This window comes from Ambystoma mexicanum, chromosome 2p (genome assembly GCF_040938575.1).
Source record: "Ambystoma mexicanum isolate Mex_15411 chromosome 2p, UKY_AmexF1_1, whole genome shotgun sequence".
Lineage (NCBI taxonomy): Eukaryota > Metazoa > Chordata > Amphibia > Caudata > Ambystomatidae > Ambystoma > Ambystoma mexicanum.
In genome coordinates this window covers 278,231,769-278,251,045 of record NC_090923.1, presented here as the reverse complement: position 1 = coordinate 278,251,045, position 19,277 = coordinate 278,231,769, and the positions used below count along the sequence as shown (strand labels likewise).

Below are 19,277 nucleotides of genomic sequence, written 5' to 3'. Positions count from 1 at the left end.
AAGAAGGATGGAGGACTGAGACCCATCTTGGACTTGAGGTAATTGAACAAATTCCTCAGGAAAGACAAGTTCAAGATGGTAACCCTTTCCCAGATCCTCCAGGCCCTCCAGCTTCAGGACTGGTTGGTATCTCTGGACCTTCAGGATGCTTATTTCCATGTGCCAATCCATCTCAAACACAGGAAGTACCTGAGGTTCACAGTTGGCAACTCTCACTATCAATTTTGAGTTCTGCCATTTGGGCTGACCTCCACCCCGAGGGTCTTCACCAAGCTAATGTCAGTAGTGGCTGCAAGTCTAAGGAGGGAAGGGATCCACGTCTACCCCTTCCTGGACGATTGGTTGATCAGAGCAGTATCTTCGGAGCAAGCTCAGATCCAGCTAGATTATGTCTGCCACTTCCTTCACAAGCTGGGCTTCTCCCTCAACTTAAAGAAGTCTCAGATGATACCATCACAGAGACTCCAGTTCATTGGAACAGTCCTGGACACTTCCCTGGGGAAAGCCTCGCCACCAGAGGTGAGGGCTCAAGATATTCTACAGATGGTCACCAAGTTTCAAAATGCCCAACGTCTACCAGCCTTCGACGTTTTGAGGTTGCAAGGCCTCATGGTATCCTGCATCTTCCTAGTGCCAGATGCTCACCTGAGAATGAGATCCCTCCAGTGGGCACTAAGAACCCAGAGGTCGCAATTCTCAGGAAGAATGTCAGATCTCCTTCAAGTGTCGGACAGAGTGGCTCGAGACCTTCAGTGGTGGGCCTGTCGGGAGAACATCTTGAAAGGAGAGCACTTTTGGCAACCATGAGCGGAGATAACAGTAGTCACTGATGCCTCACTAACAGGGTGGGGAGCCCATGCCAATGACTTGACCATCAGCGGTTGTTGGTCTCCATTGGAGTCCAGACTACACATCACCCTGTTGGAGCTGAGAGCAATCAGACTAGCACTGGAGGCTTTTCTGCCATCTGTACAGGGGAAGAATATCCTAATAATGGCTGACGACACAGTGGCCATGCACTACCTCAACAAAATAGGAGGCGTAGGATCACTGCCACTGTGCAGAGAGGCGATGCAGCTCTGGTTTTGGGCAATTCAAGAAGGAATCTCTCTATCGGCAGTTCACTTAGCCGGAGAGAAGAACTTGACAGCGGATGCTCTGAGTAGGCAGAGCACAGTCTCCCACGAGTGGGAGCTAGCTCAAGAAGTCCTTCAAGAGATCTTCACCCTTTGGGGAACCCCTCAAGTGGATCTGTTCGCCACTAGTATCAACAGGAAGTGCGATCAGTTTTGTTCAAGGGAATTTCCCCCGAGAGGAGCTCAAGGGGACGCGTTCGTAGTAAACTTGGAGTTTCCACTTCTATACGCGTTTCCTCCAGTCCCTGTCATTCTTCAGATGATCAGGAGGTTGAGAAGGTTCCGGAAGACTATGATCCTAATTGACCCGGATTGGGCCAGGAGAGAACGTGGTACCCGGACCTTCTGGTCATGTCCATCTGCTCTCCGATTCGTCTTCCGCAGAGAGGATCTCATCGCAGAAGGGAGGTCAGGTTCTCCATCCAGACATGAGAACCCTCAATCTTCACGCTTGGTTTCTGAAAGGTTGAGATACAAGGATTGGGACCTCCCGGATGACGTCATGGAGGTGTTGCTTTCAGCTAGAAGGCCAGCAACATAGACTTTATACCGCTGCCGTTGGAACAGATTTTGCAGCTGGTGTAGAGAAAAGAATATCGAACCCTTTTCATGCAGTACACCAATGGTGTTATCTTTTTTGCTCTATTTGGCAAATTCAGGTCTTCAAGTTGGTACGGTCAAGAGCTACCTTGCAGCGCTGTCAATTTTTAAGCGCACTGCGGAGGAGCCATCATATTTCAAATTACCTCTCGTAATCCAATTTCTGAAGGGGTTAACATGTCTATCCCCCAAAGCCGTTCCAAGTTCCCTTGTGGGACTTAAATCTAGTCTTACATTTTCTGATGGGTACTCCTTTTGAACCACTTCATTCTTGTTCATTGAGATTTCTCACCCTTAAAACAGTCTTCCTAGTGGCTCTAACATCTGCCAGAAGAGTGAGCGAATTACAAGCTCTATCTTGCAAACCTCCTCATACAATTTTTCACAAAGACAAAGTTATTTTACAAGTGAAGCCTAATTTCCTCCCAAAGGTGGTCTCTGAATTCCACATCACTCAGAAAATAACCTTACCTTCATTCTATCCTCCTCCCTATCCAGGGAAAGAGGAAGAAAGGCTACATAGGCTGGATCCAAGGCGTGCCTTGAGTTTTTAGATCAACAGACTTGCTAGGATAAGGCAAGCAGACCGACTGTTTGTAGGTTATGCAGGCCACAAATTAGGATTGCCAATCACAAAACACACCATTTCAAGATGGATTATTTTAGCCATTCTAGAATGCTACAAATTAGCAGGAAAGAGCCCCCTCAACACCTTAGGGCTCATTCAACCAGGGGTATCGCAGCCTCTTCGGCTCTCCAAAGAGGGGTACCGATTCGGGACATATGTGCGGCTGCCACATGGTCGTCCGCACATACCTTTACAAAATTCTATAGTCTGGATTCCTCCTCTAACCAGGAGACAAGATTTGGCAAAGCTGTGTTACATTCTGTTCATTCTTAAAGGGGAAGATTCCAATTTTACTCCCACCTCCTCTTTCACACCACTGCTATGGGAGTCTATCAAGATAAGGAATACGTCGGAGGACACAATCCCTTCGAAGAACAAGTTACTTCTTACCTTGTAGCGTTCTTTCGATGGGATGTTCCTCCGACGTATTCCTTTTCGCCCCTCCCATCTATTCCCGCAGTAAAACTTCCCTTGTAGTTGCAGTTTACGTTCCTTCAAGGTCAATAACCAATTAATGCACAGCTAATTTCAAGCTTCAAAATGGAACTGAGCAACGGCCGCTGAGCGAGTCTATTCATACGCACAATGATGTCGGCGCCGAGACGGAGGCCGTCGAGGGACACCAGCTCGAGGAAAATTGTCGCGCAGCGCCCTCTACTGAAAAGATTTCCGAGGCCAGCAAGCGGGGATGTAATCTATCAAGATAAGGAATAAGTCGGAGGAACTTCCCATCGAAAGAACGTTACAAGGTAAAAAGTAACTTGTTCATCCCAATCCTCGAGAAAAAGATCCCAGCAGATGCCTCATTTGGTGTTGGGGTGCAGATAAGAAGGCGTGCCTCCAGTGTCATTCCACCGGGCTCCCTTGGCACAAAGCAAATTAAAGTCACCCCTTAGGATTATACGTTTACCACAGCCCATCTCATACCAGGCACGAAGATTATTACCCAAGCATTCTTCGATGATTTCAAACATGAAGGGTTCCAATAGAGGTTCAATACCAATATAGGCTGTAGACATGGGCCCAGGTCCACCTTAATTGCCAACAACCACTAGTTGCTGCACATATTGCAAGAGACAATATGAAAACTTTCTAGTGTAGGGTGGGCCAGAAGCATGGTTTCTTGAAACATGTAAATATGAGGAACCAGCCAGTAAATGACTAGGCCATACATTTAAACAAATTCACACCTCCACAAGCATTCCAAGAGATCACCTCGATCTCAGTAATGTCATGCATGCCCGGATCCTTGTCTAATGCTCTCAAGGGTCTTCAGGGCTGGCTGTATCTAGGACCACTTTTGACCGTTACCCAAGAGGTTTAGAAGGAATGACAATGCATTACCCGTGTCTTTAGATGGACTAGGAAGAGACATCCCAGCTACCTCTTTTGATACAGTAGCGGGTTCCTTGAAGGCTAGAAAGGTTTTAGCTTCAACAATGCTTTGCAATCCCACTAGCTCAAATCCCAATGACTGTAGAATTTTCCCTTGGCTCCTCACCATGTTTGCAACTATTTCAGAATGGAAATAGCTCACCATAGGTAGTTGTTGAGAATGGGCAAAGAAATAGCATCTCTATCATCCGAGGTTATAGATCTCGGGAGAGGAATCTTTTTGAATATGGTTAGTAAATTAGTCCTATTGAGCCTTGTGTTATCATATTTGTTGTTCACCCAGCCAACAATTTTGCCATTGATATTGATAGAGTCCTCTTATGGAGGTTTGGTTGCCCTATGCTGTTCTTGAGAGCCCAAATGAACCCTCGAGATCTGAGGGCTAATTTCCTCTATATGGCTTTTATTCAAGGGTTTGTTACTCCTAGGTGGGTCAATGTAGCAGCCCTCTTGAGTCCCTGTAGGTAGAGTTCCCTCTCCACTAGTCAAGGAATTCACTGTGAGCTGCTAACCAATAGAGACACGGCATGTGTCGTACTTATTATCTTGCCAAATGCAGTGATCTTGGTCTGCTTTGTCTGTGGATGGTCAGAGAAATTGTCATGATGCCTGCCCCCGGGAAACCAGACCAGGCCCAGCAGCCCCGGAAGCAGGCATCACGCCATTTGGAGCATGCCCAAAAGCCCCAGTTAGGGGCTGTTTGGGTGCAGTCCTGGCGCCTTTGGCGCCAGGCTCATAAGAACAAAGTCAGTCCTGGCACCATAGGCGCCAGGCTCATTTATGAGAACTTACCTAAAGCAGACCATGCTGCTTACTCACCTGATGCAGACCATGCTGCATGAAGACCTAAGCCAAATGGGGCTTAGGAGGGACTATTTTAATGCAGGGACTATTTTCTTACCTGGGTGGGGCAGTGGAAGAATACTTACCTGGGCCTTCTTCCAAAGCTATTTAAGCCACGCCCGGACAACCACACGTGCTTCGCGTTATTCTGCAGTAGCAGCGTAACGCTCACCGTGCCTGCAGCAGCTTCCAGTCTTCTGCCACGCCCGTCTACACTCCGGAGCTCCTGAACCCTGCAAGGAAAACAGAAGGAAAGGTTAGAGCAAGAGTTTATTCATACTCACCTGAATCCTGCATCTTCCCCACTTGGACCTGGAAGAAAGAATCCATTAGTTGCTCTTGCCGCGCCTCCTGCAACGCCGCGCTGAACTCACCTGTTGCCATTTTCAGCATTCCATCACGCTCATCTTCAGTCCGCGGCCGCTCTTCATCACCTATGGACATAAAAACAATAAGGTGAGCAACAGAGAGTTATCTAAGGCAACAAAGGCAAATATTAAGACTTACTTGAGATCACCAGGGATACTCACCTAATCTCGGGTCGGCGCGACCTTTTCCGCATATCCGCCGCACCCCGGCCCCTATGGGGAAACATTCCGCTACAGACTTACCCGGTTGCGGTAAAGGCTTCAATCCACGGATCTTCCTCCGAATGGATGCCTGAAAAGGAAAAAGACCACAGATTAGAGCAAGCTTCCCTCTTTATTCCGAACAGCTTTTATAAACACTTACCTGCGCATCTCTGGTTGTCACGTGGACTCTTTCCAGATCCATAAGGGCAACCTAGGGGAATTGGACAGAGTGAATTCCAGACGTTTTGAACTCTTTATAACTATTACCTCTACGGAGTCAACTCTGTCTGCAACTCGCCAACTTCCCACACCAGTGAGGCAACTGGTCATCTACGCGCCCCTGCACTTGAAGCAGGATGGAGAGTTCATCTTTCCAGATTATCAGGTGAGAATCTAAAGGAGTCCCGAAGTAATTCATGGGGAGAAGGTGGGGTTAATCTTAAACCTCACAGGTGGTTAATTCCCCTTTCTGCATTACAGAAGAGTATTCATACGAGCCACACAGACCAAGCTGGGTGGCCCGGTCCACTCCGTCATCCCGGCGCTCCGAGTATCACTGGAAGAAGTAACATCAGGCCGGTCCAGATCTACGCCCCCGTGGACACCAGGTGAGCGTAACAGAAACCACCCCCCAGTGCCCCTGCGTTGGGTCCCATAGGTATATTTGGGCCCTCCATAGTCCCTTCTCTACTGGCCCCTGGCCCATTTGAAGAGGCAACCTGGGGTTCCGAAAGCTCTTTGGAACTAGTGCAACCCCCCTCACACCCCAATTGATCCCTAGGACTGTTAGTTTTAGCTTGATTAACTCGCTCCGACATTTGTCGGAGAGATTTTAGGTTGGAATTTCTCCCTTTCAACTTGGCCGAAGGCATATTTTTAGTTTATTTTGCATGTTAGGACTTTTTCTTACATTTTTTTCTCCCTTGGAGGTGATCTCCTCAGTGAGTCTGAATCGTCACAATTGGTATAGGGTGGAGATAGTACCTCAATCACTGATTCGATATCTTGCTGTGCCTCTAGGTCGTCCAACAGCCCCAGGGCCTCCGAAAGAGCCGACGGACTGTCAGGGCAACAACAGCCTACCTCATTTGTCTGTTCCTGAGCAGTCTCTGAGTTGACCTCCTGCTCCTCTCTTTGGCCCCTGGGAGTAGTAAGCGGAACATACTCCCTGGAAGATAAAGCTTCCAATATTGTCATTTTAGCACCCAAGTTCAACAGAGTTTCATTGTAATCGTCTGATGTTGCCTTGTCCGGCCTTGATTTATTATTGGCTGGGACCATCCCCTCAGCAAAGCCTTCCAAGAACGCCATACGTACCAAGAGTTTGTTAAAGGCTGTCTGTTGTCCAGCCATTATCCGCCACAGATTCTGCTGCCTTTCACCAAGGGTCTTAAGGGCCAAATTCAAGCTGACATGCAAATTTGCCAATAAGGGAGATATCCGTTCAACCCCTTTCCCATTGATGTGTTTTATACAGTCATCCTAATTCTGTGCTGTGGACCCCTCCCTAGAGTTAGAGGCCACAGTTGCAATAGAAACAACTGGGACATCCTGCTCTGTAATAGGTTCCTTGGCACTCAGATGAACTCGGGTGCCCTTCCATCTTCTCTGTGGGGCATGACACGCCATTATTTTGAGCCAAGGTTGGCTTAGAGTTCTTCACCTCATTACATTGATCCAACTTTCTTTGTACCCTCACTAGAAGAATGCGCCAGGGCGCGCATACCCAACCTATACTCCCTCTGTGTCCCCAGATCCCCAGATTAGATGCTCTTTTGGAACTCAATTGGGCCCGATCAACACAGGGCCACACAGCTCAACATATGCCAGTAGAAGGTCCATCACTCGCATTCCCCGCCGACATACGCCTATTTTCTCTTATATAAGTAGACTCATCAAAAATGGAAGGCATGTCTAGATCAATGATGTCTTTAAGCAACACCCTTGTTGCATTAGCAGCTTGATGAAATTAATCCTCCAGACAAACACTTGCCTGATGCTGCTCCAAGGAAGTTGCTATATCAGTATCCCTAGCTTTATCCCTTATACAAGGGCTTTGTTGTTCTATAGACCCCCCCTCCAATTCAGACAAACGCAGGGTTCTGGGTTTAGGCAGAAATTCATCACCAGATTTCCCAAATACAAAAACATTAGGATGGTCAGATGTGGGAGCCACAGTTGAAACCCTTGTTTCAGTGGTGAAGCTGTCAGTACCCCTACAACTGAATGAGTTCTTGAAACACATGCCCTCCAGTTCCTGTTATTCTACTAAATTCAGTGACTTGCTGAGGTGTCGACGCATGGAGTCAAACCACCTTACTCGTTACAGGAGCAGGTGGAGCTGAAAGGCATTCTTGTGGACTATACACCCGCATTAGTATGTGTATTCTCAAATATTTCTAAATCTGCATTGGATATAAGTGATGTATCTGTGCAGGACTCCCTCCTTGCCTGCCATTCTCAGTCAACAAACCAGTAGCCAGAACATCCTCTGACCCCTGAGGATCACGCTTTGTCATCTCCCGGACCCCCTCCTCAGATATAGTGTTCCTCATAGACTGAGGATAGCTTATTGGCATGGGCAATAGGTCTGAGGTAAGGGCCACACAGAAGTTGTTCAGTTCAGGCAGATGGAATATCCTTTGCTCACAGAGTAGCAGTACAGAGGTAAGACAACAGCAGTCGCTTCACTTTTCCTCATGTCTCCTTGTGAGAAGAGCCCTCACTATATGACAAAGCAATCTGGTGTGCATGAAATGGCGGCTCCAAGATCTAAAAATCCTCAGTCACCTCCCGTCATCTACATTATTCGCAGTAGATGAAAACAAAAGAGCAAGGAAACAGACCATAGACTTGGGTAGCTCTGTGTATGCAGTATACAGTACCAGGTAATCTTATCCCCACCAATAATATCGATATATATATATATATATATTTCTGAGGCTTGTGGAATCTGCTTAGATCACATGCTGTGCATAGGCCGACATCTAGTGGAAGCTGCGGAGTATTAGTTTATTTTTCGAAACTCGAAAATGGGCGTCGACACAGGGCATGCCAGTAATACTATCCCTAGTGTGACGTCCACTGTACCCATGATCCCTCACGCGTGTAGGACCCACAGATTGGTTTTTTCCGCAATACTTGACGGAAGCATTCCGCGAAGTTCCCTGGCTTTCAGCCATATTTTGCAAAGAATCGATAATATTTACCCGTTTCTTCCACTCCCCGTGGAATCATCGAAGTTCGACGCTGGCCAGGAGAAGAAACGACAGTTGAGAGCTGCACGACGGACTTTGGGCCTCGGAAGGCCGCTGGCGCCAGCCCGGGCCTTGGAAGGCCTCCGGCCTCGGCCCTGCAAGTAGGGAGAGTGGGGGGTGGTAACATACTCTACACTCGTATATATATTTTCCTACACACACTAGCCCGCTGCCACAGGGTGCGTATGGAGGGTACCCCTTTCAAATTCTGTCTCAAGTCAACCGCAAGTATCCTTGGGTTGACAATCACACCACCTGTAACTTCTGCTTGCCAAGGGACCACCCCGAGGCGAACTGCAGAGCCAGTAGCCGGTTCAAGGCTAAGACACTTAAGGACCGCTCGACCAAACGTTGGGCCCACCACGCCAGGCAACGCGAGGCAATGGAAGCGGAGGGCACCTTCAGTGGTGGCAGCAACGCCGTACTGTAGGACAGCGAGGGCAACCAGGCATCGAAAGATGCCCAAGCGCAAGTCCTCGACCTCGGAAGGCTACCCGGCAGGGCAGTTATGGGCAACACACCCGGCGACACGAGCGCTACCCACACCACCTTCACACCTAAACACTCGAAGTCCAACCGAGACTCGATGTGCGTGTCGGGTTCTCGAAAAGAGGCACACAAAGAGCGGTCCACCAAATCAGTATCCTCTGGGCGTTCTCGGTCAAGATCGCCTCACGACACCAGGCAACCATCCACAGGTGCCAAGAGTGCCTCACTCACCAAAGTTATGGAGGTAGGCTCGTCAGAGGATGAAGCAGACCACCAGCCCCAGGCCGCTCACCAAGAATCAGCAACATGCAGACATTTGGCGGCTGCTTCCCAATCCCGACGCCCTCACTCTAAGGAAAGGGACACTACCCCCGAATCTCGACGGCAGGCGTCGAAAAGCTCTGAGAGGGTCAAAACACCAGGGAAACACTCTTCCACTCAGGGGGGAGGGGGGAAACAGAAGAAACCATCCCATCCTTCTTCTGCACCACAGGTACTTAAAGACAGTGCAAGGTCTTCTGAGAAACAGCTAGCCAAGCCCCCTGCACAAGCCCATAGGTCTAGTCAAGTCATAGAAGCGGAACCCTCTCAAGAAAGGGTCATTCCCAGCTTCATAAAATGGACCAGTGATGATAGACAGGGTTATGTCTAGAATGTCCTCCCTAGCAGACTTCTTCTCCAAAAACCCTGAACACTTCCTCTCCTATACCCCTGGTGGGGCTACTCCCTCCGGGTCTAGGGACCCACAACCGCCTGGTAAGAAACCTTGGTTCGAGACCCCAACGCAAGGTCTGTCTTCGGAACCTTTTTACATTCAGCCTTACACCCAGTATAGTGAGGATCCACTACAGGATGAGGATCCAGACTTGGTAACATTGGACGACCAAACTGAGGTAGACTATTATTGGGATGACGAGGACCAAGAGGAGGAGGAAGATAACCCAGGAGTCAAAGATCCTCAAGTCACCGACTCTCCAATCACAACCAGCCTCTCCTAAATGAGGTCTTGACTAAAGCGGCAGAACACTTCCGCATAGACACTCAAGGGGCACAGGAGGAGAGGGACTTTGCTGAGGAACTAGTATGGGAGAAGAAACCCATTGCCCAGGCCATTCCAGTTCTCAAGTCCATTCAAAGGAGAATTGATCCTTCCCTTCTCAATACTAACCACACCCGGGCAGTATACCCTAGAGTCGAATAAGTGTTCAGGGCAACCCAATCAGACCCGCTTTACATAAGGGGGCAACTGAAGCCGGACTCCCTGGTAGTTACTAATACCCGGAAGAGGGTGGGAACGCCTCTATCATCATCTGAGGCTCCCCCCGGCAGAGAGCAAGAAGATCTATGGGTTGGGAAGGAAGGTAGCCTCCACTTCTGCTTACCAGGCAAGGATTGCCAACTCCACCACTCTGCTGGTGAGTTACAACTGCCACCAGTGGGAGCAAGTAGCTGCCCTCATCGACTCCGCACCGGAACCCTTAAAGGGCCAGTTGGCCCAGGTTGCGTCGGAGGGGAGAGCCATGTCCGGTTGCATCCTTAAGGCAACCTTTGATGCTGCAGATAACGCCGGCAGGCTAATGGCAGAGAGCACTGTCATTAAGAGATATGCTTGGTTAAGACAGTCAGGGTTTGAACACGAGACACAAGCATCCCTAATCAACATGCCTGTGGAGCCTAATCTACTGTTCCGTAAAGCGTTAAAGAATGCCAAAGATGAGTATGAGACTTTGAAATCCTTGGGACAGTTGACCAACAAGCCCCCTAATCAAAGAGGCAATAGTCATTATCGTCGCCCACGCAGCCAAAATTCGCAGAGGGGCTCCAACTATTCACAGGGGCAGGGTACATCATGGGGTAACAACCAGCACCCAACCCAGATTTACACCTGGGGAAACAAGAGGGGCCATGGTAAGGGTAGAGGCAGCCCCAGTAGAGGCGGTACGTCTCCTGCAAAACCGTGATGCTGCGTTCAGGGTCCCATCTCACACATCCCCAGTAGGGGGACGCATTGCCAACTTCACCCAAGCTTGGGAAGGTATCACATCAGACAGATGGGTGCTGTCCACAATGTTCGCAGGATACTGCATAGAACTACTCGAGCGTCCCCGAAACCACCCTCCATGTCAAAAAATACATTCCTCAGACTACCAGAAGATCCTCCTCGAGGAGATCGTCAATCTTCTAGCAAAGGACGTGATAGAACTCATCCCGGGCAACCAGGTAAACCAGGGTATTTATTCAACTTACTTCCTGAAATCTGACAATGCGCCCAGTATTAGATTTACGCCCTGCAAACATATCAAGCCCCAGAAGTTTCGCATGACTACTCTCCAAGAGGTAATACCCCTCCTAAAAAAGGTGGATTACATGGCGACATTGGACATGAAAGATGCCTATTTTCATATTTCCATGTTCCCAGCGCACAGAAGATTCTTGCGTTTTCAAGGTGGACAGTCAGCACTACCAGTTCAAGGTGCTGCCCTTCGGTATAGCCTTGGCTTCAAGGGTATTCACCAAGTTACTGGCGGTGGCGGCAGCACACCTACGCAGGGAGGCAATCCCAGTGTACCCTTACCTGGACGACTGGCTCATCACAGACGAGACCCCGGTAATTTGCAGATCAAACATTCAGAGAACGATCGACCTCTTCGAATTGGGTTTCTCCATAAATGAGAAAAAATTAAGCCTGTTGCCAAGCACCTCCAAACAGTTCCTAGGAGCTGTCCTAAACACTCAAGAGGGGTTGGCCTTTTCATCAGAGGAAAGAATTTGGAATCTACTACTGCAAATTCCTCTATATCGGCCCGGTCGCCAGATAAGGGTGCGCAAAGCGATGTGTTTGCTAGGCATGATGGCGTCATGTATTTACCTGGTCCCCCACGCGCGCCTGCGACCCATGCAAGAATGGTTGGCGAAACAGTGGTCTCAGGCAAGTGGTCAGTGGGACGATCTAGTGGTCGTTTCGCCAACACTTGTACAAAGTCTTCACTGGTGGACAAGAGAGAACCTGTCAAAGGGGAAACCCTTTTACGATCCAGAAGTACAGGCTGTAGTCACTAGACATGCATTCCCTGTCAGGGTGGGGACCACACCTCCTCAACCACACAGCTCAGGGTCTCTGGTCTCACACATTAGCCAAGAATCATATCAATCTGCTAGAGCTACTGGCAGTATTCAGAGCACTTCAGGCGTTCGAGCTCCACCTGTTGAACCTGTCAGTGCAGATCCTGACGGACAGCACAACAGCAATGTTTTGCCTAAACAAACAGGGAGGGACTAGTTCGCCAAATCTGTCCAAGCTTGCCCAGAAAATTTGGAAATGGGCACTCAGATGGAACTTTTACCTGTCATCTCAGCATGTTCCAGGGGATCTCAATTCGCTGGCGGACCCTCTGAGCAGAGATCCCCTCCCAAGAGAACACGAATGGTGTCTACTCAGAGAAGTCGTAGAAGACATCTTCTCACAGTGGGGTTTCCCCACTACAGACCTATTCGCCACAAGCGAAAACAGGCAATGCCCAGGATTCGCATCCAGGTTCCCCCAGCCAGACTCCAAGGGGAATGCCCAGTGGATGAACTGGTCAGGGATGTTTGCCTATGCTTTTCCACCAACCCCTCTCATGAGGAAGTTGGTCAACAAGATGCACAGGGAATCGATGACGCTCATCCTAGTTGCTCCCATGTGGGTGAGGCAACCGTGGTTCCCACACCTTGGCAGACTAGCAGTGTGCGAACCCATCAGACTCCCGTGCTGGTACAACCTACTGTCCCAGCACCAAGGTCAAACAGTGCATCCTCAACCCAGCTCAATGAACCTGGCAGCATGGCTCCTGAAGTCATAGAGTTTGGACATCTCAACTTACCACAGAGATGTATGGACATCCTAAAGGAATCTAGGAAACCTAACATGAGGCACTGTTACTTTGATAAAGGGAGAAGATTTGTTATCTGGTGCCAGAATAAGCAAATCAACCCAGTTGATTGCACTCCTTCCAATATTGTCACTTACATGCGCTACCTGCTGGATGCCGGCCTGGTATTTAACTCACTAAAGGTACATCTGGCAGCGTTGTCAGCCTACACCACTTCCCACAACAAGGTTTCGTGTTGGAAAGTACCAGTGGTTAAAGCCTTCATGGAAGGGGTGAAGAGACTTCACCCTCCAATTTCAAACCCACCACCTGGTTGGGACCTTAATGTGGTGCTTGCTAAGCTCATGGGCCCACAATTTGAAGCCATGCATAAAGCCAGTCTCAAACACCTGACCTATAAAACTGCCTTCTTAGTAGCCATTACATCCATAAGAAGGGGCAGTTAAATTCAGGCTCTGTCAGTGCAGGAGCCTTTCTTTACTGTTCATAAGGATAAACTGGTTCTACGAACACAACCTAGGTTCTCACCTAAGTTTATTTCTAAATTCCACGATAACCAGTCCATCGAGCTTCCGGCCTTCCAAGAACCCAAAAGCTCTGCTGAGGTGAAACTACACACTCTAGATGTGCGAAGAGCGGTCCTCTACTATGTAGACAAGACCAGACCAGACCGCTAAGGAAAACAGACCAACTGTTTGTCTCTGTAGCTACAGGCAGAGAAGGAGATCGCGTCTCTGAAAGTGCCATCTCCAAATGGATAGTCAATTGTATCCAACTATGTTACTCCCTTTCTGAAAAGACTCTGCCTTTTACGCCAAGAGCCCACTCTACAAGAGGCATTGGGGCCACTCTAGCTTTCATTGCAAATGTACCCCTTGACACCATTTGCAAAGCAGCTACCTGGAGCTCTATTCACACTTTTACTCAGCACTACTGCATTGACACTCATTCCAAGCCAGATACTCAAGTGGGACAAGCGGTTCTAAGACATCTGTTTGCTCAGGACCCTTCTCACATCCCACCTCCTTCTTCTAACACTGCTCGCTAACCTATGCACAGCATGTGATCTAAGCAGAATACATCAGAGGAGGGTGCCTAAACGTAGCTCTACCAACCCTCGGTTCGAGGGTGTCGCACCTACCGGGTCTAGGCCCGAGGAGCAGGGTAGGCCTTGTGATCCACACCCAGAAAGCCGAGCAACACGTTGTAAGCCCGTGGCAGGCAGCTCGACAAGATGGCCACCGCGCCAGCCAGAGGCACCCGTCCGACGCCATGCCAGGAATTCAGCGAAGAACGAGTGTCAAGGTGGGACTGCCCTCAACCAGGTACGTGGCCTACAGCCTATCCTTATGTGCAGGGTAGATTCCCACTGAGTCCATATGGGCAGAGTATGCAGCAGCTCTCGGCTACCCCGTCAGTAACACGTACCATCTCTTCGGCCAGTGAAGAAGAGGTTCTTCGAGAGGTTCCTTGGCTCATGAAGACACCTTGGATGGGGGCTATCCTCAAGGACGCCATCAGGGAGGTCCTCCCTACGATGCTACTGGGCACCAGAAGCGCCGGCGCCCCCGGCCCTGCGGTCGGTGTACCCTAGCCTCTGGCTCCAGCCACTCCTCCACCTCATGGAGGACCCACCTAATCCACAGGATACGGACAAGGAGGATGATCCGGGCATGCCATCCTCAGCCAGGGCCCTGCACAACCGTCTTGCAGGGCTGGCGGAGTACCTGTGCCTACCCCCAACTCGAGGTTGAACAGCCGGCAGAGGGGGTTCTGGCTGAAGTTCGCACGCAACGCCCTTCTGCCAAAACAGGGATTCCACTGCAAACCAATGTAGTCTCCCTGCCCGAGAAGGGTTGGGTCAAGCCCCACTCGGTCCAGCCGGTCAATCGACTCCTGGATGCCAAGCGATGCCAAGCGATGCCAAGCGAGGCTTGGGCTTCTACGCCAGGATTTTTGGCGTTCAGAAGAACCAGGCGGACCTGCGAGTTGTGTTGGACCTTTCCACCCTCAATCTCTCCCTACCCCTGCAGAAATTCAAGATGGTTACGCCAGCTTTGATAGCAGAGACATTAAGCAAGAGAGACTGGATGTGCTCCCTGGATCTGAAGGACGGGTACCTACACGTCCTGATTTGGCAGCCCCATCATTCTTTCCTTCGGTTCAGGATCATGGGTGTGGGAGGCGTTTCCAAAGGAGGGAGCCCGCGGAGGAAAGTGAATGACCACCAGCTCTCTGTTTAGCAAACCACTTCACACACAGAGTTGGTGCCAGAGGAACGCAGGAGTCTAGAAGGGGAGTATTTAGTCAGGAAGCGTTGAAGATGGTGGTCTACAACCCCAGATAGCCTTGTGGATGATAGAGCGATTTGAATTTTAATCCGTGCGGAGACCGGGAGCCAGTGAAGACTTTGTAGGGCAGGAGAGATGCAGTCCCTGGGCTTGAGGCAATGAATAAGTCTCCCTATTCTGGGTTACCTGTAGGGGACACAGGGTGGACGCAGGAAGATTGAGGTGGAGGCTATTGCAGTAGTCTTGCCTGGAGAGAGCTAGAGCACGGGTAACATCGAGTCTCTGGGGGAAGGTGAGGAAGGGTAGAGTTCCTCTGAGCTGAAAGTGGGACTTCTTGACAATGTCCTGAATATGAGGGATGAGGGAAATTGAGGAGTCGAAGATAGATTCCTGGCTACAGTGGTGGGGGGAGAGGAGAGGGCCATGGAGGAATGCCAGAGTGAAGGGAAGAAGTACGGTGCATGGGGCCAATAGAAAATCTGTTTTGCTGGCATTGAGGCAGAGGCCGTTAGCCGAGCACCAGGCCTGGATGGCAGAGAGGCAGTCGGGGATGAAGGAAGGTGCAAGGGCGTCAATAGAAAGTTTGAAGAAGAGTTGTCGTCGGTGTAGCACTGGAGGTTGAGGGAGGAGGAGGAAATGAGGCATGCCAGCAGGGTATATGTTAAAAAGCCAGGGCGAGAGAATGGTGCCCTGGTGGACACTACAGGTGGAGGAGGAAGTAGGAGAGGAGAAAGGGCCCAGAATGGTGTTGGAGGAACGGTTGGTAAGGAAGGAGGTGAACCAGTCCAGTGCCCAATCCAAAATACCAAGGGTATCGTGGAGCCTTTTTATGAGGATGGAATGGTTCACTGTGTCAAATGCCAAAGAAAGATCAAGGAGGATGAGGACAGCTGGGGAGTTGGAATCAAGGGATGCGAGCAGTTCTTCAGAGGTGTTCAGAAGAGCAGTTTCCGTACCTCTTGGATGCTCAGAATCCAGACTGATGGTCGTGTAGAGCGCCCACAAGTTCGGTATGAGAGTTGAGTTGAAGGAGGGACAGCTTTTTGAGCAATTTCCCCAGGAAGATGGTGATGGAGATGCGCCGGTAGTTGGCTGGGCAGTTAGTGTCTGCAAGGGTTTTTTTAAGGAGGGGGCGCACAAGGGAGTGCTCGAGGGAGGATGGAAAAGAACCAGTAGCAAAGGAATGGTTGCAGAGATCAGCAAGAGCAGGGGCGAGAGAGATGTCCTTGATGGTTCTGGAAGAGCATGGGTCACCCTGTTTGGAAGAGTGTAAAGACTGAAGGGGGGTTTATCTGCACTCCTGCCCTCTATATGGCAGAGTAGAAGCACAGAGCACCCCAGCCAAGGTTCTCTATTGTGGTAGCAATGGACGAGCGACCAAGGCTTAAGCTCTCAGTGATGTATGCAGGTTCTTAAGTACAGTGTAGTCCCCAAGCCCCCCCACAAAGGAAAGTCCACACACTGGTATGTGCTAAGTTTTTTATATTAAAATAAGGTTAAATATATACACCATTAATAACACACTTTGTACTTTGTCAAATCTAATATGGCAAATATATACAATGTCTCTCGTACCACTATTAACTATTGAGGCAGAGGCAGTGTGTGGCCATCCAGGTTTGGATCGTCCCATAGAGGAGGTTGACCTTGAGTGAGTCCTGAATGTAATTGCCTGAAAGGGGGATGAGGACAAGTGTGTCGTCTGAATAGTTGATGTATGAGACACCTAGTGAATCAAGGTGGTCGAAGAGAGGTTTGGTATTTGTTATATAATTTCAGGGAAACATAGAGCCTTGTTATGCCACATGCTGTGTGGGGGTTGGTTGTGCCACGGCTTCAACGGCAAACATTCTGGAGGTCTTGTCAGCGAGGAACGAGGTGACCCATTTGGCTGCATCAGATGAGAAGTGTCCTGAGGATTTGAGGTGGTGGCAACGAGTGTTGTGGTTGACCAGATCATGCACGGCAGAGATGTCCAGGAGCAGGAGTAGGGAGATGTTGCCTTGATCCTTTGTGTCATCAAGCTGATTTTTTTATGTCTAGTAGTGCCGTCTCAGTTCCATTTTTGGGCCGGAACACGGACTGTCGGGAGCCTAGAATGTGGTGAGACTCTAGGAAGTCCTGTATTTGCAGGTAGGCAACCCTATCAATGATCTGTAGCAAGAAAGGGACTGTAGTGATGGGATGGTAGTTGGTGGGGATGGTAGGATCAAGGGAGGGTTTTTTGGGTGGGATACCCAGGATTCTTTGAGGGCCAGAGGGACAGTGCAGGAGACGAAGGAGCAGTTGATGATGGTGGCGATGAGGGGGAGAAAAGGTTTGTCGCAGTCCTTAACTATGGGAGCTGGCCAGGAGTCCCCTTTGTATCGGGAGGGTTTTGGGCCTTTGTGTTTCCAAGGGTATGGTCACTGATGGGTTGAAACTCATAGGGAGGGAAGTCCTTTGGCTCTGCAAGCTGTGTGGCAGGGGGTGTCATGGTGTTGAGTTGTTTGGCTAAAAACCTTTGTTGCAGGAGGGAAATTTTGCTGGTGAGAGTGTCTTGGACAACATTGCACAATGCGTTATCTTTGTGGATGCTGTTAAGGGGAAAGAAGGGATCTCCAGCTCATGGAGGATGGCAGGGTTCACGAGAGCTGGAGGACGCTTTGGAGATTTTCGTTGTAGGTAGACACCTTGGCCTTGTGAATGGACTGTCTGTAGTGGCGGGAGATGTTTGCTAAGAGATCTGTTAGTTGGGCTGGGTTCTTTGTGTCAGGTGTTTTCGGCTGCTCTTTTTTTTTTACTCACTTGGCATTATATGCTGTTGTGAACCAGCAGTTGAGGTGTTGGATGTTCTTTTGTTTCCTGGTTTTGATGGGGGCCAGGGGATCAAGGGTGTGGGTAAGCAAGTTATTGCAATGTTTCACCAGGGTGGTGATGCTGGTGTTGAAGTTGGGTAGGGCTGCCTAAGGAGAGGGATAATGCAGTTGCTTGTAAGATTGCGGGTGCTGTGTGCTAGGATGGTGGCTGGTTTGGAGGTGGTTCGGGGGCTGGGTAGGGTAGCCGTGGAGGTTGGGGATGGAGAAGATGGTATTGTGGTCGGACCATGGGCAGGGGCAGTTGGCTAAAATGCTGGCATTGTGTTTGTGGTCCAGGATCCAGTCCAGCATGCGGCCCTTAGCATAGGTGGGTTTAGAGATCAGTTGGGTGTAGCTTAGAGCTGCCATAGAATTTTTCAGCGTGATGGCGTCTGAGTCTAGAGGGTCGTTGTAGCCAAGGTTGAGGTCACCATGGATGAGGATCTTGGTAAAAGGTTTCAGGTAGATATTTTTTTATTTTATTGAGCATTTGTAAGGCGCTTGTGTTTCAAAGCGGCACAAGGCTAAATGGGAAGGGAACAGGGGAGATCATAAAAAATGGCAAAAACAGTAATCTCCAGCATGGCGTCTGGCATGGATTCACATGGTCATGAATATTTACCGTTGTCAGACCGGGAATCCTCGGTAAATGACAAAACCGTTTCATATTCACAAAGTCTTTCTCCTATAAACCAATCACTGAACTCTGGGTAATACTGCCCAAGCCAATGGCTGCCCTCTCCCTAGGCCCCTCCTGTGGCAGCCATTTACAGATTTTTACTGCACGTTCAAGTGTTGGGGAGTCCTCGTGTTTTGCTCCGAGAGCTTTTCTACGCTTTCACGCTTTTTCGATAAAAGCAGTTTCATTATTTGTCAAATAGAGCCCATATGCTCTTTCGTTCGTTGGAGGTGGCTGATGTCGCTCCCAAGGCGGCCCGCAGGCCCCAAAGCAAGATTGAACCTGTCAGGATGTTGGGCCCCTACCCGTGCACCCCGGTGAGAGCCTGGCTGGCGGTCTTCGTCAGCGAGTGGGAAAAGGTCTCTGACACACTTTAGAGTTCCAGCAGCAGTGTCTGCGCCTACCACCGGTGGCCCGGCAGGAGCAGCACATCCCTCAGCTCCTGCAGGAAGTACGGGACATGCTAAAACAAGGGGGCGATAGAGCTGGTTCCAAAGCGACTCTGGGCTTCGGCGTCTACTCCATATATTTCTTGGTAAAGAAGAGGACCGGCGGCTGGAGACCCATTCTAGACCTGCAACGCCTCAACAAATACCTCAAATCCTAAAAATTCAGGAAGCTCGCGTTACAGTACGTGCTCGGCCAACTTCTTGTCGTTGCTGGATCGGGAGGACGCAT

The 19,277-nt window shown here is 49.7% G+C and overlaps 1 protein-coding gene across 3 annotated transcripts in view; it reads left to right on the top strand.

Moving 5' to 3' along the window:
• SFMBT1 (Scm like with four mbt domains 1) overlaps nt 1-19,277 on the top strand; it is a 1,637,826-nt gene that overhangs the window by 437,706 nt on the left and 1,180,843 nt on the right. The window lies entirely within an intron of this gene.